This window comes from Babylonia areolata, chromosome 28 (assembly GCF_041734735.1).
Source record: "Babylonia areolata isolate BAREFJ2019XMU chromosome 28, ASM4173473v1, whole genome shotgun sequence".
In the NCBI taxonomy this organism is placed as follows: domain Eukaryota; kingdom Metazoa; phylum Mollusca; class Gastropoda; order Neogastropoda; family Buccinidae; genus Babylonia; species Babylonia areolata.
Genome location: NC_134903.1, coordinates 19,763,785 through 19,791,328, shown reverse-complemented (window position 1 = coordinate 19,791,328; position 27,544 = coordinate 19,763,785). Strand labels below are relative to the sequence as shown.

Below are 27,544 nucleotides of genomic sequence, written 5' to 3'. Positions count from 1 at the left end.
CTCTACAGTTTTTCAACTATGGATTCACCTTTTTCACTATTCTGATCTGTCATCAAGGGGATACAGGATGGCAGATGAGACAGCCTACCCCCACTCCCACTTACATTTGGTGTTAACAAGGTGTAAGGCACCTACTGCTGACAGGGGCAGTAATTTGTGGTCAATGCTGATGATAGGCCAGGTGTGTGAAATTCAAGAGGGAGGGTCGATCAGAGTTGTGGAAGATGTGGCCTGTGGTGAGTGTGTGTTCTGCTCCACATACACTTGGCTTTCATGCCAAACTGCAAGGCTACACATCTCCCGCTGTTGGGATTGAACTGCAAGGCTACACATTTCCCACTGTTTGGATTGAACTGCAAGGCTACACATTTCCTACTGTTGGGATTGAACTGCAAGGCTACACATTTCCCACTGTTTGGATTGAACTGCAAGGCTACACATTTCCTGCTGTTTGGATTGAACTGCAAGGCTACATATTTCCTACTGTTGGGATTGAACTGCAACAGTGCAAGGCTGCACATTTCCCATTGTTTGGATTGAACTGCAAGACTACACATTTCCCACTGTTCAGACTGAACTCTGTTATCAAAGCGTTTCAGGGATAGCAGATTAATTATTTCCATCATGTCATATTTACGTGTTAAATTTGGTTGAATATCATTGATCACATCATTCACCTTTTTTGTAAGCCCTTTGTTTTTAACATGATCAATATTAATATGGTGGAAGTTTAATTATAATGATGATGACCTTGATTGGGTATTGTCATAATTCTCATGGTCATCACGAAGATAAAAAAAAACATATTTGATGCCAGTGGTAGTTTTTCATTTTATAAATATCTAATTGACAGTGCATTGAATTCTATGTTATCATTATTTTGTTTTCACATGATATTCGTCCACATTTTTGCTCAAATTTTAATTTATCCATCTGTTTTTTGTTGTTTTTTTCTTTTCTTAGCAGTCTTGGTAGAGGAGAATTTAGTTTCAAGTGAATTCAAAGCATGGCATCTTTTTCACAGACGTGCAATATTTTTTTTTAATGTTTTGTGGGAGAAGGTTTTATGTAAGTGAAGAACTTCTTCACACACACACACACACACACACACACACACACACACACACTTCTAATCATCTGGGTCTGTGCCATTAGTTTTTGCTGGTCTGTTCCTTTCTGTTAAAAAATCAGAAGCTCATGTACTGTGGAAATAAAATAAGAAAAAAAGAAGGAAAAAAAAAGAGAGAGAGAACGAACGAATGAACTATTTATTCAATAATATAAAAGTATATAATAATAAAAGTAAAGAAGATTTTCTACCTTATATAGTGTTATGAATATTGTGAACATACAAACAACATACGGACACAAAAGTATTGCATGAACAAGTAAATATTCAGACTGCAAGAGAAAAACAACAACAACAAACAGCAAAAAACAGTTGCCATTGCCATACTCTCTGACATCAAAAAATTCTATTGCACTCTCACGCCTCTTCAAAGCTTTGTATATATATAGAGAGAGAATTTTATCATTATATTTTCATTTTTTTATGACAAGAGAAATTGTAACGAAAACAGGTTCTGCCTATCATTATAAATGTGTGGTATAAATTCTGTTCTTAAATTGTGAAGATAGTGGCAATGTAATACAAAGTGGATTTCATCTTCAGTTTCTTCTTTACACAATGGACATATTTTATCTTTCTCGTAACTGTATCAGGAAGTATGTACAGCAATTTCCGACATCCCCAATTTAAATTTTGTCAATGCATACCTCACATGTCTATTCATATTCAGTAAGATATAAGGTTCGACGGTGGGAAATGTCTTAAATTTTCCATAAAAGCTAAACCTATCACTTGAATTTATGTGTTCTTCCCACTGTTGCCATCTAACTTCAATGAGTCTTTGTCTGAATGTCATAATAAAAGTTTGCATGCATCCTACTCCCTGATATTCCCAAACAAACAAGAACCCATTATTACATAGAATGTTTCGAACTTTTGTAACCCAGTTGGTTTTTCCTTTTTCATCCAGTAACAACAACATTTATAAGCTTTTGACTGTAATCTATTTTCATCCATTTGTACTAATCTGAACCAATATCTTATACTTCAAACAACAGCATTGATACAAATAGGAAACCTTCCAAGCTCTCCATACACTAAGTCATTTGGAGTTTTCATGCTGACGCCAAGGTATCTTTTTAATGCAAACAAATGAACTTTCTCAACCGCTGATGAACTAGATTCAAGACCCCATAATTCAGCTCCGTAGAGAGCCACTGGCTGTACCTGAGTGTCAAACAAAATTTTATGTATGAGTTCAGTTTGTTAAGTTTATACAACTTGCTTAATATAGACAAAAGAGATCTTTTAGCCCAGCATGCCAGATCTTCACAAGCAAACTGAAAACTGAGTTTTGTTGAAAAATATATACCAAAAAACTAGAGAGAGAGAGAGCTCAAACCTTTCGTTCCATCACTGTCACTTGCCAGGTTCAGTATACGGGAACACACATATATCAGACATGCAGATATGCATTTCATGAGTTAAGATCTGGATGACCACAAACTAAAGCTGATTGATGAGAAAACTTAAGCACACATATATATATATATGTGTGTAGCCGTGTACCGAGTGGTTATTCAAGGGTACGGCACAAAAGACTTAACTAAATATGATTAATTGAAAGGATAGACAAGATCCCACGCACAGGCCAGGAACATATAGAGGCCAGTCACAAATGGGTTTTTCTATTGTTTTATTTACAATAGTTATTAGATGAGGAGAAAACCAAAGAGACAAGAAAAGAGGAGAAGATAAAAAGAGAAGAGAACTAGGAGAAGAAGTAATGAGAAGAAGAAAGTGCCTGGAATGACACAAACAAATGTCATAAGCACAACATGTCGGCACAAGTGTCACATATGTTATATGTGTGTGTGTGTGATGTTTGTATACTTATGTGGTAACTAACATAAATGAAATGTAAAACTGATCAATCATCAAACATCAGCTGCTTGTGGTTATACCCATTCGTGGGAAAGGCTGCAGGAGTCCACCATGAGAAAACTGCTTGTGAAGTAGTGCTTCATAAACAGCCTGTCCTCCATATCCACCTACCCAGCTCCATGCTGTGGAGAGGACAAGAAAGCCCCAAAGCCAGACCAGCATCAGTCTTCACCTGTGTGCAGTGTGTTAGACTGTCACTTCCATATTGGCTGTCCAGGTGTTGTTGTTTTTTTGTGTTTTTTTATTATATTTTTTTCATTTATTTTATTTTTTATTATTTTTTTTTTCATTTTTTTTTAATTATATTTTTTTCATTTATTTTATTTTTTATTATTTTTTTTTTCATTTATTTCTCCCTCTCTCTCTCTCTCTCTCTCTTTTTCTTCTCAAGGCCTGACTAAGCACGTTGGGTTACGCTGCTGGTCAGGCATCTGCTTGGCAGATGTGGTGTAGCGTGTATGGATTTGTTCGAATGCAGTGATGCCTCCTTGAACTACTGATACTGATACTGTCCAGCACACTTGATGCTGTATCGATCTCCACCCAGAGAGCAGTTCCATAGTCTTCTGAGACTGACAGATGCCTGTATGTAAATAAATGGATGAATAAATAAATAAATTGATAAATAAATAGATTATATATAACTAATAATGTTACACAGTTTAATTGACTAACATTTGAGGCTTTGGTATTATGTATGTAGCTAGGCTTGAGATAGTCAGTTTGCTTACATCAGGTAATTGTAATCCTGTTTCCCTCGAGACATGGAAGCTGGCCCCATTCAGTATAAGAAGATACATTTTTCTATCTGCAGAATCTGAAGTGGTTTGCTGCTGTCTTGAACATTCACTTTCTTGGGACTTTCATCAAAGGTTAAACTTGTCACATTTGGATCATCTGCAGACCATTGTTTGTGCAACCATCATTCTGAGCTCAAGCGCATGTTTGTCAGGAGCCTGTTTTACTTCAGCCTTTATCATCAGCATTAAAACAACAGTAGCTGCAGCAACTACAGTTTCAACATCAACTACAAATAGGGTCTAAAGTGTCAGGCACTATCTTTGAGTGTTAACTCTAACTGGATGTTTGGTGTCATATACTGTACCATGTCAAACTGATGCAAACTAGGCCTATTGGTTTGCTCTGCTTGGCCAAATTTCGCGCGGCTAACAGTGAAAAGATGGGCCCACCCGCTCTCAGCCAATCAAACGCCTCTAAAAGCTATAAGCGCTGAATCATTCCTTTGGCCAAGGCTCTCTGGATGTTTTGTTCTACTGCTGCTCAGTCTGCTTTTGGCACCTTGTGAAGGAGGAAAGATGGTTATGTCATGACCACTGTCCCTATGTTAATGTCTGCCTGAAATAATAATGGAAATTTTGGAGAAGTTTGAAGGCAAGCATTACCATAAACATCTTTAGACCTCCCAACCTGCCCACCCCATGAACAAGAAACACTTTGTATTTTAAAACATATCTTGTGAAGAATGTGACAGTGACTACATACACTGGTGACACACCCAAAACACTGGGCGCCTCAATGACAATACATCCTGAATGCAGCAGGTCCTTGGCAACAGGGGAGAAGAAGGGATGGAGACACTTGGCTCAAGATCAGAAAAAAAAATTAAACCCTTGGCCCTTTGTGACCTTTGCTGTCAGCTAAGTTGTGAACAATGAGTAAGCCAACTTTCTCCAAGACAAAAATCAAAGTAGCATCATACAGGAATCCAACTTTTGACATACAAATTGAAGGGAATTCAGTCAGGACAGATTCACTGTGTTCTGTGTTGTATTCGTGCCTATAACAGCCAGAGCAGCAGTGCTGATGACTGATGCTAAAGATCTGTTGTGTGGTGCAGGTGCCCTGAGGTGCACTGACTGGAAGCGAGGACAGACGATGTGCAGGCAGTAGCAACCTCTTCCCTCAGTCTGGGTGCTGTCGGCTCAGTTTTCGAAGGTGAGTACAGAGCAGCATCACATGAGAAATGCAAATGATGATGCATCATATGCAGACGTGTATGTACAGTATACAGTATGCACATATACAGTATGTGTGTGAACACCTGCATGTCTGTACATACGAGTGTATACATATGTGCACACACATACACAGATGCACACACTTTCTTGTACTCCTATCATTTATTTTGCATTTGTTTGCTTTCTTCGAGAGATTGGTGTGCACATTAAAGCATTTTCACTGCACAGTTAAGGCAGTCATTGAGGAGCTCCATGCATATTTCTTCTTTGCTTCTGTCCCACTCCCTTACTGTCAGTGTATGTCTGTCCCCCCCCCCAGCTGTCAGTGTATGTCTGTCCCTCCCCCCAGCTGTCAGTGTATGTCTGTCCCTCCCCCCAGCTGTCAGTGTATGTCTGTCCCTCCCCCAGCTGTCAGTGTATGTCTGTCCCTCCCCCCAGATGTCAGTGTATGTCTGTCCCTCCCCCCAGCTGTCAGTGTATGTCTGTCCACCTCCCACCAGCTGTCAGTGTATGTCTGTCCCCCTCCCACCAGCTGTCAGTGTATGTCTGTCTCCTCCCACCAGCTGTCAGTGTATGTCTGTCCCTCCCCAGCAGTCAGTGTATGTCTGCCCCCTCCCCCCAGCTGTCAGTGTATGTCTGTCCACAGCTGTCAGTGTATGTCTGTCCCTTCCCCCTAGCTGTCAGTGTATGTCTGTCCCTCCCCCCAGCTGTCAGTGTATGTCTGTCCCTCCCCCCAGCTGTCAGTGTATGTCTGTCCCTCCCCCCAGCTGTCAGTGTATGTCTGTCCCATCCCCCCAGCTGTCAGTGTATGTCTGTCCCTCCCCCCAGCTGTCAGTGTATGTCTGTCCCATCCCCCCAGCTGTCAGTGTATGTCTGTCTCCTCCCCCCAGCTGTCAGTGTATGTCTGTCTCCTCCCCCCAGCTGTCAGTGTATGTCTGTCCCTCCCCAGCTGTCAGTGTATGTCTGTCCCCTCCCCCCAGCTGTCAGTGTATGTCTGTCCCTCCCCCCAGATGTCAGTGTATGTCTGTCCCTCCCCCCAGCTGTCAGTGTATGTCTGTCCCTCCCCCCAGCTGTCAGTGTATGTCTGTCCCTCCCCCCAGATGTCAGTGTATGTCTGTCTCAAGCTGTCAGTGTATGTCTGTCCCCTCCCCCCAGCTGTCAGTGTATGTCTGTCTCCAGCTGTCAGTGTATGTCTGTCCCTCCCCAGCTGTCAGTGTATGTCTGTCCCATCCCCCCAGCTGTCAGTGTATGTCTGTCCCATCCCCCCAGCTGTCAGTGTATGTCTGTCCCATCCCCCCAGCTGTCAGTGTATGTCTGTCCCTCCCCCCAGCTGTCAGTGTATGTCTGTCCCTCCCCAGCTGTCAGTGTATGTCTGTCCCTCCCCCCAGCTGTCAGTGTATGTCTGTCCCTCCCCAGATGTCAGTGTATGTCTGTCCCTCCCCAGATGTCACTGTATGTCTGTCCCATCCCCCCAGCTGTCAGTGTATGTCTGTCTTCAGCTGTCAGTGTATGTCTGTCCCTCCCCAGATGTCACTGTATGTCTGTCCCTCCCCAGATGTCAGTGTACGTCTGTACCATCTCCATGTTTTCAAAGGTAATGTTGAACGTGCGAGCTTGTCTGTGTGTGCGCGTGCGTGCGTGTGTGTGTGAGCATGTGAACAAGAGAGTGAGAGAAAGAATGTGGGCAGGCATGCGCGTGCATTTTTTGAGAGACAGAGCAAGTGAGAAAGATAACCTGCCATCTCTTGTCCTCTGAAGCGGGTCCCACTCCACACCGCTTCCTTTCCCCCGTCACCAGTGACCACCATTTCCACACTCCTGAACCTCCCCCCAATCACTTTCCCCCAGTACCTCAGACTTGTTCCGAACGGCTGGGCTGACCCTGATGTGAGCAGGGAGGGGGGGGGGAGGGGTGGGGTGGAAGGGGCCGGGCGGATAGGGGAGGAGAACGCGGTGCTTAGCAACCGTGAAGATTTTGTGGCACAAGGGATGCATACTGCCACAAGATCTCCCTGTCGATTTTCACTTTGTGCTTTTGCCGCTGGACAAGCAAGGTTAAAGTGACGGGTTATCGCGAGGGCCATGTCAGGAATCAGAAATGCCGAAACGTCTGTTTTTTTACTCGCATATATAAACACGTACGCGCGCGCGCACACACACACACACACACACACACACACACACACACACACACACACACACACACACAGTGCATACGAATACAGCGAGCGAGCACAGAGAGAGAGAGATTCACTCCATAAATTCTTGAAAGACACACATTCTCAACCCATCTCAGCGAATGAGGAATACTCCTCCAAAAAACAAAACAAAACAGAGAACAACAACAACAACAACAAAACAAAAAAATCCAAATCCAAAAAAAAATTAAAGAAAATAACCCTGCTCCCCCCCCCTTCTGCCCCCCTCCCGAAAAAAAGAGAGAGAGAAAAGCAAAAACAAAGTAAGAGAAAACAACAGGCCAAAGTCATAATTAGAGTGAAACACTATGGCACCTGATTCAATCAGGCACACTTTCGTGGTCAGTGATAAATTTTCACCCACCTTTCGGAACCTCGCTGTTCCATCACTTTCTCTTCAACCGCGCCAGTCGTCAGCAAATTGATGTTGGTCGTGTTGTGGTAAACTAGTAAAAGGCAAAATTTCCACCCTGCTCATTCCGACTCCGTCTCTCTCTCTCTCTCTCTCTCTCACACACACACACACACACACACGCATATATATATATATATATATATATATATACACACACACATACATACATACATACATACATATACACAGCCTTATCCAGGCTCAGTGTGTCAGTGTTGGCGCCAGCAGGAAGCGGAAGGTAGCAATGTTATATATATATCACAGTGAAGCCACCCCTATGGGGGATCGAGACCCTGCTTTCTTACCGAGTGGTGTCGTTGTTTATTGTAAACGTCTGTGCTGATTCGACATGAGCTAAGTTGCAGAGGGACTCGGCCACATTGTTCCGTCAACAACACTGTTAAAGGACTGACCGACACAAACCTGGAGGATTGACAGACCAAAATAAAGATGCACTTACACAAACCTATAACAGGATCCACAAACACAAACCTGTCAAAGGATCCTTTGACACAAACCTATTAAAGGATTGACAGACCAATATAAAGATGCACTTACACAAATCTATAAAGGATCCACTAACACAAACCTGTCAAAGGATCCTTTGACACAAACATATTAAAGGATCCACTGACACAAACCTACCAAAGAATCGAAATTCACATCACAATGATAGTTTGTTTTTTTTGTGTTTTTTTTTTAATTCATTTGCGTAAACAAATTGAGTCTATGAAATAACCCTGTGTTCGGTTGTCTGTGTGTATGTATGTGCGTCTGTGTCTGTGTGTCGGTGGTAAACTTTAACATTGCCATTTTCTCTGGAAATTGTCTGCCAGTGCCAAATTTGGCTGAAACATAGTAGGGGAAAAAAAAAAATCTTCACATTCATACCGATGATAGGTTGTTAGTCTCCCGAAGCCGTATCTCTGGATCATTAACGATATATTTCGTTGAGGTTCGTCCGGATTCCGAAAACTCTACTAGGCTAATCCCGTCCCAGTTGCCAGAACAGGAGGAAGGTGGCAGAATGGTTAAGACGCTCAGCTGCCAATACAGAGAGTCCGTGAGGGTGTGGGTTCGAATCCCGCTCTCGCCCTTTCTCCTAAGTTTGACTGGAAAATCAAACTGAGCGTCTAGTCTTTCGGATGAGACGATAAACCGAGGTCCCGTGTGCAGCACGCACTTGGCGCACTGAAAAAGAACCCATGGCAACGAGAGTGTTGTCCTCTGGCGAAATTACGTAAAATGAAACCCACTTTCATAGGTACACAAATATGTAGGCATGCACTCAAGGCCTGACTAAGCGCGTTGGGTTATGCTGCTGGTCAGGCATCTGCTCAACAGATGTGGTGTAGCGTGTATGGATTTGTCCGAACGCAGTGACGCCTCCTTGAGAAAGTGAAACTGAAACTGAAACTGCCAGAACACAGGCTATGTTTGGGAAGACAGTATGACTTCGTTTTTCTTGTTCGCACTATTACAATAAAAGAAATACAGTTCTGGACAGAACGCATACAGTGACACTAACTACACCATCGACGTGTTTACTGCATATTAATATTCTAAAATGGATACTGAATTGACTGGAATGAACATAAAAGAAAAACTGAATTGAACACCGGTTTCTTTCAGTTTCGGTCACAAAGCCAGTTGTCGTCGGGACTGGTTTGTGCAGATCTGTAGATGTTGCAGTGTGCCTGAGGTTATGTCAACGTCGTCTCCTCTACGGCGGAATTAAAGAATTTCTTAAATAATTGAGATTTGTCAAGAAAACCTGATTTAAATGGTGTTATTACCTCAAACGTAATGATATCTTTGCCGCGCTAAAAAAAGACCCATAGATCTGAATATTAAGTTTGGTCGGATGACGTCAGAAGCGACTACTTGTGAACAGAACATCTGTGGTTCAATCCCGCTAGAAGGCAGCTTTTTTTTTCCCCCTCTCCAAAGCTTATTGATATTTAATACAGGACCCAGTTTGAAGACTTTTTAAATCTTTTTTTTTTCCTTACAATTTCTTTACTGGATACAGCGCATGTCACGAGTGTGCCTTGAAGGGCTTGCCTCGCTTGTATGATGATGATTATATTGCGACTGAGGAGATCTTTCAAGGTTGAGATTTCTTGACCCCAAGCGACGTTTTACCTGCTGATTATGTATAAAAGGACTCGGCAGTATAAAAATGATGAAGCGAGTCTGTCCACATTGCAGGAAATTCCAGAGCAATGGTTTCACATGTGATTTTTTTTTTTTCTTGTTTGTTTGGGGTTTGTTTGTTTGTTTACCCTGGTTTAAAAAAAAATTATTTTCATTTATTTATTTTTTATTTTTTATTATTATTATTTTTTTTACTATACATGTAAGGGTTGATAAACAAACAGCAACACTCGCATGCGCGTACACGCACACATGCACGTGCGTGCATATCTTATATCTATCTTTCCGTGTATCTTTCTATATGTCTATATGTCTATTTATCTGTCTATACAGAGATAAACACACTGTCACTTCATATGTATTTTATTTTGTTAGAAATTATTAAAAAATTAAAAAAGTGAAATCCTTTTTCTTTCTTCTTGTTTTTTTCTTCTTCTTTTTTTTTCTCCTTTTCACATTTATGTTGTTCCATTCTTTCTTTCATTCTTTCTTTTTGTAAAAGTATTGATTACAGGAAGTTGTGTGAAGTCAAGCCTGGCAACTGCTTACACATCAGTGGTTTATGCCATTGGCTTGTTTATCCAGCCATAAGAAAAAGCTTTCTGTCTTTATCTGCGTGTCTCGTCATTGTCAGTCTCTGTCTCTCCGTGTGTGTGTGTGTGTGTGTGTGCGTGCGTGCGTGCGTGGCATGGCGCGGTGCGGTGCGTGCATGTATGTGTGTATTGTGTGTGTGTATGTGTGTGACATTGTTTACTCTCACGGTCACGTTTGCATGCGCGTAGAGAGGGACAGTGAGAGAGTCTCAAAATAAAAATACAAAAAAAAAAAAGAAAAAAAAAGAGAACAGTTAATTTTTGTTGTTGTTGTTGTTGCAAACATGTTGTTTTCTTGCTCACTTTGTTGCAATAATGTATGCAGCCTGACTTAAAACCGGAACATAAACATAATGTGTTTATCCCTCCGCCTCATCCACCTCCTTTTTGTCCGTTTAAAAAAAAAAAAAAAAAAATCGCGTTGGGCTCTGGTTGCTTTGCATACTTAGCATATTGATTGCCGGGCCAAAGAGTGACGACGCCTCGTCTCCCTCATGCATTGGAAATAGTGGGGCGGCATGACTTACCACCACGTGCCGGGCAACAGGGTGCATTGTGTCTCACTGCGGCTTTTAAGTTGATTTAGTGCGTTGGGTTCCGGCTTTATTCAGTTTTCGTGTTTTATTGTTTTTTCCCCCCCTCCCATGCTCCCCCTCCTACCCCCCCCCCCCACCCCCCCCCCACCCACCCACACCCCCAGTGGTGAGTAGGGAGTGAGAACACAGGAGAGGGAGAACGTGGAAGAAGGAGAAAGGGGAGGAGGGGGAAGGAGAGAGCGCATCAACTGCTGTGAACGAATTACACTTAATTTTGATATGCGCTGTGTTGTGTTTACTGAAATCATTATGATAAGCAGGTTTATTATTCATCCTTGTGTGTTTCATATGTATAGTGATGTCATTCAGTTTCACATAATGTGTGTGTTTTTAGTTCAGTGTCAATGTTTGCGTGATCTTTTGAGATTTTGCCGACTAACTTAAATGTCACGATTTGTTTGTGGACTGGGAAACAAAAAAAAAAAGTAACAAAGCGAAACTGATATTGACTGTGCAAGGCGGGGAAAGTAAGGAAAATAAATGAGGCGAGGAGATAAACCACACATGTTGTTACCGTTCGTCCGACTGCAAAGGACGCCAAATGGAGCAGAGACAGAATTCAAACACATTCGCGCGCGCGCGCGTTAGAAGTAAAAAAAAAAAAAAAAAGAGGGAGAGAGTGGGGGGTTACCCCAGGCAACCACATATTATCTGTATAACCAGCCAACTAAAAGAAAAGGGTAGGAAAGCCTAATATTCTCAAATCCTTGAGAGATAGAAAGAGAGAGGGAGAGAGTACTGAACTTCATTTAACTATACTTACGCGCGCGCGCGCACGCACACACACACACACACACACACACACACACACACAGGGAGAGAGAGAGAGAGAGATGGGGAGATAATCTGCTCGCATCCTGAGTGACACCCCCACCCTCACCTCGACACGGACGGGAAGGAAGGAACAATGATTGATTTTAACCACGCATTGGAAGCGAGCAGCTGCGCGGAAGAAAACGTTCGTTCCCTTTAGTGGTAAACTGATCCCTCCTGCTCCCTCAAGTGTGAGCTGCTTGGCTTTGTGATGATGCCTCCCTCTCTCTCTGCTGCAGGGCGGGCTGGAAGGGGGGCGTCGAGCTTGCCATCACAAAATTCCAGCCAGTCGCGCGCGCTCGTGTGTGTGTGTGTGTGTGCTTGCGCGTGTGTGAAACTGTAAAAGAAATGTTCAGGGGGAAAAAAAATTTAAAACAAAGTTGAAAAGGAGAACAAGAGCTCAGTGAAACGAGAAATGTTAGAAGTTGTTTGGGAAGACCTAATGCTTAAGCGTTTTTACTGTTTTGTTTCGTTTTATTCATTGAGGTGTACAGAGAAATAAGCACAGACACCACCTTGTCCTTGTAATGAAATTGTGGTGAATGGTATAAGGCACATGAATGTAGTCACCAAAAGTGCAGCAGATAACCCAGATCATTCTGTCACTGCGCTTTACACGACTGACGAGTGCCAACAAGCAAGAAATGTAACGACGGTGCTTGCTTGATTGTGGATGTGCCAATAGAACACGAACTGCAAATGAAAAGTAGTACAGAACAGCAACGTCTTGAATACTCTTAGCGTCATTCATACTGATGTTCAGCGTATCATTCATACTGATGTTCATACTGATGTTCAGCGTATCATTCATACTTATGTTCATACTGATGTTCAGCGTATCATTCATACTGATGTTCAGCGTATCACCAGCGCGTTGCCTACCGTTCATGAGAACTTTTCGGCACATCAAACCGAATGACATGACAAACCAACACACCATAGAGAACGACGTGGCACACCAACACAAACCCAACGACGTGCCACACCAACACAAACCCAACGACGTGGCACACCAACACATCAAACGGAACGACGTCAGTGCCACACCAACACATCAAACCGAACGACGTCAGTGTCACACCAACACATCAAACCGAACGACGTCAGTGCCACACCAACACATCAAACCGAACGACGTCAGTGCCACACCAACACATCAAACCGAACAACGTCAGTGCCACACCAACACATCAAACCGAACGACGTCAGTGCCACACCAACACATCAAACGGAACGACGTGCCATACCAGCACATCAAAGAGAACGACGTGGCACACCAACACATCAAAGAGAACGACGTGGCACACCAACACATCAAAGAGAACGACGTGCCACACCAACACATCAAAGAGAACGATGTGGCACACCAACACATCAAAGAGAATGACGTGGCACATCAGCACATCAAAGAGAATGACGTGGCACACCAACACGTCAAAGAGAACGACGTTGCACACCAACACGTCAAAGACAACGACGTTGCACACCAACACGTCAAAGAGAACGACGTTGCACACCAACATATCAAAGAGAACGACGTGGCACACCAACACGTCAAAGAGAACGACGTTGCACACCAACACGTCAAAAGAGAACGACGTTGCACACCAACACGTCAAAAGAGAACGACGTGGCACACCAACACGTCAAAGAGAACGACGTTGCACACCAACACGTCAAAGACAACGACGTTGCACACCAACACGTCAAAGAGAACGACGTTGCACACCAACACGTCAAAGACAACAACGTTGCACACCAACACATCAAAGAGAACAACGTTGTACACCAACATATCAAAGAGAACGACGTGGCACACCAACACGTCAAAAGAGAACGACGTTGCACACCAACACGTCAAAAGAGAACGACGTTGCACACCAACACGTCAAAGAGAACGACGTTGCACACCAACACGTCAAAGAGAACGACGTTGCACACCAACACGTCAAAGACAACGACGTTGCACTCCAACACGTCAACACATCAAAGACAACGACGTTGCACACCAACATATCAAAGAGAACGACGTGGCACACCAATACATCAAAGAGAATGACGTTGCGCACCAACACGTCAAAGAGAACGACGTTGCACACCAACACGTCAAAGACAACGACGTTGCACACCAACACGTCAAAGACAACGACGTTGCACACCAACACGTCAAAGAGAACGACGTTGCACACCAACACGTCAAAGAGAACGACGTTGCACACCAACACGTCAAAGAGAACGACGTTGCACACCAACACGTCAAAGAGAACGACGTTGCACACCAACACATCAAAGACAACGACGTTGCACACCAACATATCAAAGAGAACGACGTGGCACACCAATACATCAAAGAGAACGACGTGGCAAACCTCATCAAAGAGAATGATGTGGAACACCAGCACATCAAAGAGAAGGATGTGGCACACCAACACGTCAAAGAGAACGATGTGGCACACCAACCAACACATCAAAGAGAATGACGTGGCACACCAACACGTCAAAGAGAACGATGTGGCACACCAACACGTCAAAGAGAACGTTGTGGCACACCAACACGTCAAAGACAACGACGTGGCACACCAACACATCAAAGACAACGACGTGGCACACCAACACCACACCAACACATCAAAGACAACGACGTGGCAAACCTCATCAGAGACATTGATGTGGCACACCAGCACATCAAAGAGAATGATGTGGAACACCAGCACACCAAACAGAAAGACATGACACTCCAGCATGTGTAAAACATGCATTCAAACACCAAAAACGACAACTTCCACATGTATTACCTCACCCAGACATCAAACCAAATACCAACAGTAATCTATACACGGACTCATACCTAACACCACAACGCCCAAATGATGCAATCTCACATAACAGTACTGGATATCAGCATCACAACACGAAAACCAGACCACAACACACAACCAGTCACGTACCGTACAACGCACAGCCCATCTACAACACCCAATCAGACCCCCTTCCACTCCTCCACACACCACCTCAACATCTCACACAGAAAACAGAAACAAGCACACACCACACTGTCGCAGGCATCGGGAGATCAACTGAAAGCAGTTTTAAACGGATGAGTCTTGAGGTTGGCTGAGAAGCTGGATTATGACTGAGAGTGTCTTAATTCACATGACATTGAGCTCAACTGGATGGATGAATGGGAAGGTTCTTTGACCAAAGGACTTTGACATAACAGAGGGAATTTGGAGAATGCGACTGTCTGATGATGAACGTAGTTGTCTTGTTGGAATGTAAACAGTGAGGAGATAAGAAAGGTAGGTGAAGAACCAGAGAAAGCGTGAAAGCAATGTCTGGAGAGTTTATGTTGAATCCTGGACTGTATCGGCAAACACACACACACACACACACACACACAGGTTAAACATGCCCAGAATACTGTTTCCATTATAATGAAAAGAAGCCTTACTAATGTAGCCAAGCGCTCAGCTGACTACAGATGATGTGGCTCAACTCACAGCACAAGCTGAAAGCAGAGCTATAGCAGACGCCTTTTTCGCAAGTAACCACCCGTCTCCAAAGGCTCAGGCAGAATGTGTGACGCCATTCGCGTTCATTCTTTTGTTTAACGTCTTTTCCCGGTTTGAATGCAAAGCCCATTCTAAACTTATTCTATAAACATTTATTAAATCAAGTCTCTGTATCATTCACTGTAACATTATATTTGTTGTGCTTACACACACACTTTAATCAGTTAGAAGCATGCTTGATTTCAGTTTTATCTTTAGTCAATCTAAAGATTTCACCTAAGCTTACGTCATTTTGTCCTTCTCGTCACACAACCACTCCACAACTAGTGTTGCTGTATGCCATTGGGTGAGCTGAAACTTGTGTTTCTGCTACACCGCATTTAATTATATATCTCTTTTGTTGGATCAGTAAACTGCAAGTATTATATACTGACAGAATCGTCGCAATTCCATCTTTAAATCCATTCCACTTGTGTTTGCCTACATTAAACTGTTTTAACGCAGTTTGTAATTTTCAGCGACAAGCTCACCAAAACTGACCCTTTGCAGGTGACTTAAGATTATAAATTCATCTTGAATAATCAACACTTTATTTTATACTCATTAGAAAGTAGGCGTTGAGTTCTTTCTTTTGCGACCTATCTGATGTACATCGGTTCAGGAATCATTTAGAAATCTATCATTGAACACATTGTAACAAACACAATTTTAATCAGATTTAGCCTGATTGGAGACCTTTTGTTTCACGGGCCACGCTAGCATCATTGAAGTTCGCTAAACTTGAATAAATAGCCATGGCAGGTGATGACTAGTCACTTTCCACCTGGCCAGTCACTGGCTAGAGCCTGCTCTCTCTCTCTCTCTCTCTCGTGCTGTGTCGCACACAAGAGTGTGTGTCTCCCCAAATGGCCAACGTCTTGCAACTATCACTTGTACTGTTTTCTCATTATCTTTCATCATCTCTTGTCTCTTCTTCTATACTTAGTATTGTAATAAAACAATAGAAAACCCTTTTGTGACTGGCCTACTATATGCCCCTGGCCTGTGCGTGGAATTTTTTTTATATCCTTTAATAAAGCTGCTGGGGCACTACGGAGTCCCAGAGAAGATCATCTCCCTCATCCGTTGCACCTACCAGGACATGAGCTGCAGGATTGCCCATGCAGGCCAGCTGTCCGAAAGTTTCGAGGTGAAGACCGGAGTTCGTCAAGGGTGCCTGCTGTCACCGTTCCTCTTCCTCCTGGTCATCGACTGGATCATGAAGACCACTACAACAGGCAGGAACAACGGTATACAGTGAACACTCTGGACACAGTTGGACGATCTCGACTTCGCTGACGACCTGGCGCTCCTGTCACACAACCACAGCCAGATGCAGGACAAGACCACTCACCTGGAGACCACGTCAGCCAGGACAGGGCTCAAGATCAACAACAAGAAGACCAAGCTGATGAAGATCAACACCACTGCCAACACTCCAGTCACAGTCGGTGGAGAGCCCATCAGGGAGGTGGAGTCTTTCGTCTACTTAGGAAGCGTGATTGACCGACAGGGAGGCACGGACCGAGACGTCACAGCCAGAATCGGCAAGGCAAGAACAGCTTTCATCATGCTCAAGAACATCTGGGCATCTGGAGCAATCAGTATGAAAACCAAACTCCGCATCTTCAACTCCAATGTGAAGTCAATTCTGCTCTACGGATGCGAGACATGGCGGACAACACAGACGATGCAGCCGAAAATTCAGACATTCTTCAACACCTGTCTGAGGCGCATCTACAAGATCCGATGGCAGGAGAAGATCCGAAACGAAGATCTGTGGGAGCGAGCGGGACAGGAACCAGTGGCCAAGCAGATATTGCGGAGGAAGTGGGGCTGGATCGGACACACCCTCAGGAAGCCAGCGTCCAGCATCACACGCCAAGCTCTGACCTGGAACCCGCAGGGAAAGAGGAAGAGAGGCCGGCCTCGAAACAGCTGGAGGCGAGATACCGAGGCAGAGCTGAAGCAGCAAGGGACCAACTGGACTGGAATGGCCAGAACAGCCCAGAACAGAGTGCGATGGCGAGGGGTCGTCGATGGCCTATGCTCCACCAGGAGCGATGGGCAAAATGAATGAATGAATACAGTAAATCATTGATAATTCTTTTGTACCATCCCCTTTCATAATAATAAGGCACTTGGTTCATAACACAGCTACAAAGTGGCATCGCAGACAGGATTTTGATCTACACAATATAGATCAAAATTATTCCTTTTAATGTTTCAATTCTTTTATCCATATTAATCCTAACAATAAATTAATGTCCCTTACCACCCAAGTGTACCTTGTTACACTATATTCGCATGCATTTGACGAAGAACATTTGCTAGAGAACAGAGTTAAGAAATAAATGTGCGATACAATAATGGATATACGAGTGATGTTCATTAAAGATTTACCCAGACCCACTTCCTATGGACTGAGAGGAATGAAACTTGGCACAGTTATTAGTCTTTCTCTACATAGATTCCACCAAGAGTGACACCCTTCTCCCATCTATATATATGCAGCTTTGAAGACCTTGCCTATAGAAGTCTGCAGGTTTTGCCAGAAGCCACGACTTGACCTCGGAAATAAGTGCTTCATCGTCAGGGAAACGCTTGCCCTTCAAAAATGACCATGATCGGAAAGAGGTGGAGGTCAGATGGTGCGAGGTCGGGATAGTAACGGAGGTGAGGATGGATTTCATAGCCATAGGACCGTGCTTCCGTCTGGGCAACATGTGAGTTGTGAACCGCTGTTTTATCCTGCAGGAGGCAGACACTGGTCAGCATGCCATGCCTCTCGGTTTTGATGGCCTCCCGCACTATCTGCAGCAATGAAACGTAGTATGTCCCGGTAACTGTACCCTTTGCCAGGAAATCCATCATCTGCTTCTTAAAGACTATGAACATGACCTTGCCGCCGAGGGTTGGACACGTGCCTTCTTTGGATGTGGTGAGGCAAAATGCTTCCATCTCTTCGACTGGGCTTTAGTCTCTGGATCATAGTGATGGACCCATGTTTCGTCCTGCGTGATAAATCTGTCGAAGAATTCCTCGGCTTGGCACTTGGCCAGAAGAACCTGGGAGCTCATAACTTGTTCCTGCTTCTGGAAGAGTGAGCAACCAGGGAATCCATCGTGCAGACAACTTCCGTCAGGAAACGTGTCTGCTACCAACATCCCATTCTGTCCACCATCCACACCACTGGAGATGGAGTGTTCAGTTTGCCTCACGACGACCCTGTAGTTCCCTGTGTTCCCTGGCAGTGGTGGTCAGGAGGAGCGGCATCACAGAAGTAGGCCTGCAGATGACATGCAGGGGGAGTCGGTGGTGCCACTGCTGTGATGCGCATATCTACCATGACATTTAACGAAAGCTCGTTATGACTTAGAGCAGGTTTAACACACCCGACGGCTTCTGCGCACGGACATAGAAGTCCTTGCCTTCAGCCCCAAATTGTCCCTTGTGGTATCCTTAGCGACACAGCAACACGATTTGGTTTGAATTGGTACGACACCGTACGACACAGAGACATGAAAACGTGACCGTATCGGACACAGAAACATTTATGGCATTACTAGAAATAGAGGCACCACCCTGAAGATACAGGCATACATTGTGTGGAAAGGATGTACTGTGAGCTTTGAAAATTCCGAAACTTCATAGTTATTTTCAGTTTAAACATTTTAAAGCCACCTTTCAATAAATTTGCTGCAAAGTGGCCACACTTTATTCACACATACACACATACGCTCTTCGAATGAGGTGAAAAACCCGTGTGCACCATGTACTGAACGCACGTAAAAGACTTCAGCAAAAGTTCCTGTCAAGTCTGTACACACCTTTGACGGAAAAATAAATATACATGACGCTTGGTAGAAAAAGGTGTGGTGCAGTATGGCGATGCTGTTCGAAATAAGTGGAGAATTGTGACCAGAAAGAAGTACAATGCAGTACATGACAGTGCTATCCAATATTAATTACAACGCAACGCTATGTAATGCGGTGATACACAGTGCTGCAATGTTCTGTACTGTGCTGTTCCATGCATTACTATTCTATACATGCGAAACTAGTTATACATTTGCGCAGGGCAGGGAGAAAAGGACGGAGTGTGTTGGTTGGCTTTGTTGGCAAGTGAGGATACCAGCATGGTATGACCAGGTGACCTTTTTGTGTTCTTTCTTCCTCCACTTTTAGAGACCCACCCTTTTGTTCTTCGGTCCTTTAACTGGCGGCCCTCCCTCCCTGTGCGGCCTTTCCGTCCCCCTCCACCCATCTGCTGGCTTCTCTTTGTTCTGAGTACGTGCTTGACAGAATGTGAAGCACGAGGTTTTTCTTTCATTTACTTTTACCCGAGTTTATAAATGGGTGTGTGTGTGTGAAGTCCGCGTATGCGTTTCACTCATTCTAGGCTGCGTACGAGCACGACACAAACCTCTGTCGCTTGTGGTGCATGCTTGAGCAAGCAGCCACACAAACGCACACACACACTCACACATGTATTCCATTCCAGTGTTTTCCGTTCGTTGCTTTTTGTAGTCCACAGCATTGTACCAGTTTGACTGTTGAATGGTGGGGTGGGGAAGACAGAAGGCAGGAAACAGAGAGACTGACTCAGCTTGATTTACATTAGAATCTGTCACTTAATTCTGGTATATTGGGGAGAAAAAAACAAACAAAACAACATCAACAAAACAACGACAAAAACAAACAAAAAATGCCTGACACTGTACGTGTTGCCCACCTTTCCTCTGCCTCTGCCAAACTCCCGAAACCGGCTTTTTTTTGTTGTTGTTGTACTTTTATCTTTGTTATGTTGTCAGTCATACTATTGTTACTATTTCTCTCGGGTTTTGCATGTGAAATTTTGACTGGACTCCTCGACAACAGAAGAGCGTATTGTTTCGATCCATTGCTCCCCCCTTCTCTCTCTCTCACTTTCTCTCTGTACTGTTGTCATCTTGATAGTCCGACATGTTAATCGTCCGACGTGTCCTCAGTCCGACGATCATTAATCCGACGTTCAAAAGTCCGACGTGGCGATGGCCCGATGTAGTAATGATCTGACAGGGCAAATAGGTCGACGTGTAATCAGACCGACACTGACTTTTTTCTTTTGCCCGACCTGCCATTTGGTCAGACGTTCGATAGTCCGAAAGTACGTATAGTTATAAACACACAGTGCATACCTTCTTCTTCTTCTTCTTCTGCGTTCATGGGCTGCAACTCCCACGTTCACTCGTATGCACACGAGTGGGCTTTTACGTGTATGACCGTTTTTACCCCGCCATATAGGCAGCCATACTCCGTTTTCGGGGGTGTGCATGCTGGGTATGTTCTTGTTTCCATAACCCACCGAACGCTGACATGGATTACGGGATCTTTAACGTGCGTATTTGATCTTCTGCTTGCGTATACACACGAAGGGGGATCAGGCACTGGCAGGTCTGCACATATGTTGACCTGGGAGATCGTAAAAATCTCCACCCTTCACCCACCAGGCGCCGTTACCGTGATTTGAACCCGGGACCGTCAGATTGACAGTCCAACGCTTTAACCACTTGGCTATTGCGCCCGTTATTGCATACCATTATGGGTGTGTGCATCTCTGTGTCTTTCCACCCCTCTCTCACCCCCCTTTCTGTCTGTCTGTCTCTCATCTGCCTCTGTTCGACCCTCAGTCTGTCTCAGTGTCTCTCTGTTTCTCTCTCACTACCCCCGCCGCCCTCTTCGCAGATCTTTCCATGTGTGTCTGCCTAACTGTATTTGCCTTCACACATTCATGTCTACCTGCCGGTCTGTGTGTCTGCCTCCCCTCCCCCTTTTCTCACTCACTTGCTCTTTCGCTCTGTCTGCTTGTCTGTCTCTCTCCCTCTGTCTGTGCCTCTGCATTTTTACTCTGTCTCTGCCTTTGTGTGCGTGGCGTGCGTGCGTGCGTGTGTGCGTGGTGTGTGTGTGTGTGTGTGCGTGCGATGTGTGTCTGTATATATATGAAACACTAACAGCTATAACAGCGAACCAACTGGACTATTTAACAAGGAGTTGAAAAAGTCATACATTAGAAATGGACTGCTGAAGATTGTCAACATTGAAGATGGTTTCAGTTCAGGGATGTGAAACTTTTAACATATCGCAAGTTAGTATATGATCGGCTGTTATGTGAGCACCACAGATGCAAGAAACATTACTGACATACTTGATCTTAAAACAATTCATCTTCCATCTGCAGATTAGAGAAATGATTTGCCTCTTATGAAAATCATTTTGGTGATGTTTTCCCATGAAACCATACATTTTCTGTATATTTTATGTAACTCTGAGTTACCGGTGTGTTTTTCTTCAAGCTGAAATAAGTTGACATTTTGGCTTTAAAAAAAAAAAAAAGAGCTAGAAGTTCCATGAAGGAGTTGGATTTAAATATTTCGCTTTCACTACAGGAATGTTACACCATGGTAGAAAAAGTCCAGTGGTATGTGTGTGTGTGTGTGTGTGTGTGTGTGTGTGTGTGTGTGATTTGTTAAAAGCCAGCATGCAAGCCGAACGCCAGTGTATGGGTGTATATAACCAGTTGTTTGCTGCACGCTGGGTTTATGCTTATGAACATCGTATGTACCTTTACATTAAGGCATGTGCTCGCGCGCGCGTGTATGTAGATGTATGTGCTTTGTGTGTGTATATGCGCGCGCGTCTGTGTCTGCATGTGTCTGTGTGTGCATGCATGAGTGTATGTATGTGGCGGGGGGATTTGGGGGGGGGGGGGGGATAGCGTGTGTGTCTGTATCAGTATGCATGAATGCACGCACATGCAGGTATATGTGTAAGTTTATTTAAGTGTTAACCATTTTTCATTGCAAAATTTTTAGTGTATGTTTTTCCAAGTTTTCCCTGTCTTTCTGTCAGCGTGATCATGCTTTTGGGCAAAATCTTGTAACATGCCCCAGAAAGCAAACTGAACAGATTATTCACATGGAAATCATAGATATATCTGTGTGTGTGTGTGTGTGTGTGTGTGTGTGTGTACACATACATAGAGGGAGAGACAGAAAAACAGACAGACAGGCTAGACAGAGAGACAGACCTGCGTGCATGTGTCAGTGACATGAAAACACTGAAATAACAGTAAGAAAAAAACAGAGAAAGAAAACAACAACAACAAATGACATACCACGGAGATCAACTTTATGGGAGAAACTAACGTGTGGTATAACAAAAAAGTTCGCGTCTTCAGTAAAACAATGAACAATCGGATTATTGCCACGTCGGACTGTAGGCACGTCGGACTATCAACACGTCGGACTGTAGGCACGTCGGACTATCAACACGTCGGACTGTAGGCACGTCGGACTATCAACACGTCGGACTGTAGGCACGTCGGACTATCAACACGTCGGACAAATGAACACCTGACTGGTGGAACGTCGGACGATCGGACTGTAGCCCTCTGTACTTCCCCCTTCTTTCTCCTGCTCTCTGTCCGCTCCGTTTCCCTTCTCTGTCCACGTTGGTCTCTGTCTTTCTGTCTTTGTCACTGTCTGTCTGTCTCTGTTTCTATTTGTCTCTCTAACATGCTCCTTCTCTTGTGATATCGCTTCTTACAAATCGTGAACACAGGGTTTTCTTCCGAAATGCGCAGTCTAAATTCAAAACACAGTTATTTGGTGTCCCTCAAGGATCTGTACTCGGTCCCCTTCTTTCCCTTTATATCAAAGAACTTCTTTTGTTCATTACAAATGGATTGTGTGAATTTATCGCTGACGATACGTCCATTCGCTCGAAGCGTTCTAACCTAAACGAACTATGTACCACCCTGCAAGATAATGTTAATCAGCTAATTAAATAGACTGAACGTAACCACATGTCACTGAACGACCATAAAACAAAATGCATAATTACCTCTCGACAAAAATAACAGAATATTACATCTATGCCCTCTATACACATAGGAAACACGTACGCTGATCAATGAAGTAAAACTCACAACGTTCTGGGACTTGCCATCGATAATAATATTTCCTGGTCATCTGACATTAATAATCTGTGCAAGCGCATCTCACAAAAGTTGCTCCAGCTGTCAAAATTAAAATATTTTTGGATCTTAAATGACGAAAACATTTTTATTATGCATTTATCCAATTATCAATCGATTATGCCTCAACTCTACATGGCATGTGCAGTGCCAATAAATTGAAACCACTAGCTAGAATCCACAAACGAGCTCTTAAATTTGTGCTGTCAGAATCTACAAGTTTAACCCAAGGCCCGGAGACTATTTAACCCTGGGCATTCTTCCGCCAACATACACATTACAGTATAATAAAGCAGTAATTATGTTTCGAATCATGAACGGCGTGGCATCTCCTACCTACATAAACTGCAAGATTTCAACAACCAGTCAAGCTACACAGACAATCCAGTCATTCCCAGACCAAGAATTGACCTCTTTAAAACTGGCCTTGTTTACTCGGGAAGTCTCTACGTACAATTATTAGAAATGAAAGTAATTTTTGTTCCTTAAATCGGCTTGCAAAACGTTTCTAATTCAGGGACTAAGAACTTCAGTTCAGTGTAGACAACTGTTGATTATCTTGTTGGATGCTTTGTTCATGATTTTTTTTTCTCTCTCTTTTTTTTCACGCTGACCAATGTTCTTGGAGAAAATAAAAGTCATCAGTCCATCAACATGAATTCTGATACCTCTGATTATCATATTTACGCCTGAATGTCTCCATCTCAGGGTCTCACTCTGTGCACGGGGGTGGAGGGAGGGAGACTGCGAGTGTGTGTGTGTGTAGAGGGGGCCATGGGGGGGGGGGAGGGTTGGTAGGGGAGGGGGGGGGGGAGAAAAAATTGTTGTTGTTCGTTGCTTAGTGCCAGTCTTTTTCATTGGTTTCTTATGTGGACTTGAATGGAATTTTTTGTTGATAATCTTTCTTGTTAATAGTTATGTGTTCATTTGATGTAGCCCTACCCCCACACTTCTCCCCCCTGTAAGCATGTGTATTTGCTTATCTCATTATCATGGTAAAATGAAAATGATATCGTTTCGCCCCCCCCCTCCCCCCTCCTCCCTCCCCCCTCTCTCTCTCTCTCCCTCCCTCCCTCCCTTCCCCCCTCTCTCTCTTACGTGCTCGAACACACCACCCATCATCCACCCACACATCCATATCCCCCCCCCACCCACACACACACACACATTACGTAGAGCGTGCAGAACAAAATAGTTGCGGAACGGAGTCAGTTGTCGTCAAGCTCCGTGGTTGTTCAGCGTAGCGTGACCTGACAACGACAGGGCTATCATGTGTCAGTCAGATGGCTCTCTCCCATCCAGTACGCTTTCACAACACGCCCCAGCGTTGGGGTGTACTGTTCGCTTTGTCTGTCTTTGCCATCCACCGGGATCCGTATATATTTTTATATATCGACATAGGCAAGACAGACGCAGAGAGAGAGAGAGAGAGAGGTGGGGGTCGGAGGATTGGGGAGGGGGTGGGCGGCGCTGGGGGGTGGGGGGATAACGGATGGAAACTGACACTCTTGGTAAAACAGAGTTCCACGGCCTCAGGTCACTGCTGTTTGGAAGGAGGAAGGTGGCAGTTGACGTTCATCTGTCAATACAGGGAGTCCATGAGGGGCTGGGTTCGAATCCTGCTCTCGCCCTTTCTCCCAAGTTTGTCTGGAAAATCGAACTCAGCGTTTAGTCATTCGGATGAGACGATAGATAAACCGATGTTCCGTGTGCAGCACGCCCATAGCGCACTGAAAAAGAATCTATGGCAATGAAAGTGTTGCCTTCAGGCTAGAATCTGTACCAGAAATCCACTCTGACCAGCCGCCGTGGCGAAGTGGTTGGAGTCGCGGACTGACGGCTAGGAGGACGCAGGTTCGATCCCATCGGAGGTGGGATTTTCGGTCTGCGGCCGGCTCCTACCCAGGGTTAAGTGTGCTGTGGGCTTAAATGGGAAGGCTGGGACCACACAGTCAAGTATCATCCACTTCATAGATGTTTCTTTGGGTGTGTTGCTCTAATTTCATGACCAACGCTGCAAGTGTCTGTATCTCTTTGGCCTGGTAAACGCCAGGATATCATTATGACAGGAAGCGTAGTCCCAAACCGAAAAGCACATCCTTAGCAGCATTGTCATCGTCATCTTCACCCTCCATCATCAAGAGGGAAAAAGAAAAGTCCCAAATTATGTGGCCTTTCATACCCTGCTCTCATGATGACATCAGATTCGATACCCCTCCACTAACGTGCTTTGGGTAAGTATTGTCAAGGTCTTCAGTGTCGGCAGATTGAAGAGCGACTCTTGTCTGAGGGACGTGGTTGTAATCCCCACTGTGGGGTACACTTATTCAGTCTGGCTTCGCGACTAAGTCATTGTCATCAGTAGGGGGGCTTAGTTGGCGGTGTCCTACGGACGCAGCAGTGGCCCTTTGGGGCCACACTGGCAGAAAAGCTCTGGGGCACCAAAGAAGATCTCATCAAGACCACCACCTTCATCTCCAGCATAGGACTGCAAGTCTGAGACCATCATCATGGGGAACGCAGAAGAAGAAGAAGAAGAAGGCGGTGTCCTGAACACCACCGAAGTGACTCAGCAGCAGTGCAAGGCGAACCTGAGTGTGGCTGTGTATGGGGGACTGTGAATGAGCGTCGTGGGAGTGATACCACTGAAACGGTGCAGATGGTTGAGCAGCAAAAAAACAAACTGATAGATACACAAATATAATTATGTCCAGGCACTCAGGGCCTGACTAAGCGCGTTGGGTTATGCTGCTGGTCAGGCATCCGCCTAGCAGATGTGGTGCAGCGTATATGGATTTTTCCGAACGCAGTGACGCCGCTTTGAGAAATTGAGACTGAAACTCCTGTGTGCGCTTCCCATCAGCTAGCATTTCTTTTTCTTGCCCACAATCTGCCAGGCCATCAGTATGATCTGCAAAGCGAAGGTTCGTGATGATTCTTCGTCCTGTGCTGACATGATCTTCAAGTGTGTCAGTTACGACGCTTTCCGGGAAAATGTTGAACAATGTGGAAGACAGAAGCCCTGACGAACTCAAACTGAAGTATGGAACCACTCTTCAGTGTTATCCTGTGTGTGTACCGCACTGATTGCCGGACAGTGCTGATTAGCTTTTTGCCCAATATTAAGTTTCTTCGTTGTGGCGCAGTGCCTCCTTCCAAACTCTGCCAAACGCCTTCTTAAAGTCTGTGAAGACGTTTTAGTACTTCTTCTGTTGTTGGATGCATTTTTCGCAAAGGGTGCTTACTGAGGTTATTGATTAAGGATCTGTTCGTAGGTGCGTGGCTGATCAACCTGATAGTGCGGTAGTTCTTGCAGTGTTGAAGATCAACTCCCATGGCATGGGCTGTTCGCCTGGGTGCCAGATTGTGTTGCAGATAGCAGTTAGGATATCAGTCACTGCCTCTCCAACAGATAGACTAGACAAAATAAAAACATAGTAAACGTAGTATATTTGATATGAGCAGAAAACTAAACGGGCAAATGGAGAGAACTTTCGAACAACAAGTTCCAGTGTGACACGATGACCAGTTCCGATGACATCTCGGTGTTAGGTCAGTGTGGAGCTGCTTGACAACACTATGACAACCCAGTTGGAAGTCAGCCTTTCTCTGGCAGCTAAATATGCCTCATTCCTAAAAATACACTAGGCTGCTATCTTTTATTCGTGTTCAGTTTAAGAAAGATTAATGCACAGGGCGAGGGCAGATGCCATACGTTACCTCAATATATTTGCCGAGAAGTGCTATCTTTTCATGTTAAATTATTTATCTTTACTTGCTATTTAGTTGATGAATTGTCATCGTAAGTGATAATAGAAAGTTGGAGTATATTGCTGTCGTCATCTTTATCGTCGTGTTTCATGCTGTTATATGTAAACTATTTTGTAAAGGCAGCTTTTCGTCGTGTTTTATGCTGTTGTATGTATGTTGTAATGACAGCTTTTCGACGTGTTTTATGCTGTTGTATGTATGTTGTAAAGGCAGCTTTTCTACGTGTTTTATGCTGTTGTATATATGGTGTAATGACAGCTTTTCGACGTGTTTTATGCTGTTGTATGTATGTTGTAAAGGCAGCTTTTCGACGTGTTTTATGCTGTTGTATATATGTTGTAATGACAGCTTTTCGACGTGTTTTATGCTGTTGTATGTATGATGTAATGACAGCTTTTCGACGTGTTTTATGCTGTTGTATGTATGTTGTAATGACAGCTT

The 27,544-nt window shown here is 44.2% G+C and overlaps 1 protein-coding gene across 1 annotated transcript in view; it reads left to right on the top strand.

The window, feature by feature from the left end:
• Nucleotides 1-27,544, top strand: part of LOC143302071 (uncharacterized) — a 139,797-nt gene that overhangs the window by 12,102 nt on the left and 100,151 nt on the right. The window contains exon 2 of the mRNA XM_076616578.1: nt 4,872-4,969. The gene's annotated coding sequence lies outside the window, so the exon portion shown is untranslated. The remainder of the gene's footprint in view (nt 1-4,871; nt 4,970-27,544) is intronic.